The sequence below is a fragment of the Penaeus monodon genome, chromosome 31 (genome assembly GCF_015228065.2).
Source record: "Penaeus monodon isolate SGIC_2016 chromosome 31, NSTDA_Pmon_1, whole genome shotgun sequence".
Lineage (NCBI taxonomy): Eukaryota > Metazoa > Arthropoda > Malacostraca > Decapoda > Penaeidae > Penaeus > Penaeus monodon.
In genome coordinates this window covers 15,921,867-15,922,072 of record NC_051416.1, presented here as the reverse complement: position 1 = coordinate 15,922,072, position 206 = coordinate 15,921,867, and the positions used below count along the sequence as shown (strand labels likewise).

The following is a 206-nucleotide window of genomic DNA, read 5'->3' as shown; positions in this document are numbered from 1 at the left end:
GCGCATCCTTCGGCCTCCGAAGACGCCAGACCAAGCCCACGAGCACCCAGGGGCGTCTTGAGATCAGATTCAGCCCCCCCCCCCCCATATGGGCGTCGGTGGGAGCCCAACAAGTCGACCACAATACGGGTTGTTATGCAAGAGGCTGCCGAGGGGGCGCTGGCGAGGCGATCGGGTTTCATTGAGCTTTTATGTCATTTTGGGTA

At 60.7% G+C, this 206-nt stretch overlaps 1 protein-coding gene across 1 annotated transcript in view; it reads left to right on the top strand.

Annotated features, from left to right (window-relative positions):
- LOC119593050 (discoidin domain-containing receptor 2-like) overlaps positions 1-206 on the top strand; it is a gene marked incomplete in the record, with an annotated part of 52,427 nt that overhangs the window by 43,805 nt on the left and 8,416 nt on the right.